Raw genomic sequence first — 281 nt, 5'->3', positions numbered from 1 at the left:
GGGAGACCATAACGTCTCACAAACGTCTCAAAACAGAATTAAAGGGTAATGACGTGAGGTCATCTCAGCTCCTGTGTGAGCTCGTCACTAATGACACTCCAATGGACCAATCACAGATGACCTCTGGCATCACATAATAGGTTTGGATATTAGTTATTAGATAGTAGTTGTTTATTTGTTTTATATTGGTGCATTTTATTTTTTGGCCACTTGGGGGCAGCAGAGAGTTTATTTACATCCTGCAGCTGTAGAACAACATTATATTATAATAATTATATTAT

General features: G+C 37.0%; 1 protein-coding gene across 1 annotated transcript in view; it reads right to left on the bottom strand.

Moving 5' to 3' along the window:
* abraa (actin binding Rho activating protein a) overlaps positions 1 to 281 on the bottom strand; it is a 7,907-nt gene that overhangs the window by 6,427 nt on the left and 1,199 nt on the right. The window lies entirely within an intron of this gene.

The sequence above is a fragment of the Seriola lalandi genome, unplaced genomic scaffold (assembly GCF_002814215.2).
Source record: "Seriola lalandi dorsalis isolate HSWRI2012SDOR001 ecotype SW California unplaced genomic scaffold, Sedor1 jcf7180002054950, whole genome shotgun sequence".
NCBI classification, from domain to species: domain Eukaryota; kingdom Metazoa; phylum Chordata; class Actinopteri; order Carangiformes; family Carangidae; genus Seriola; species Seriola lalandi.
The sequence above is the reverse complement of the archived record's forward strand: the minus strand, read 5'-3'. Positions and strand labels throughout refer to the sequence as shown.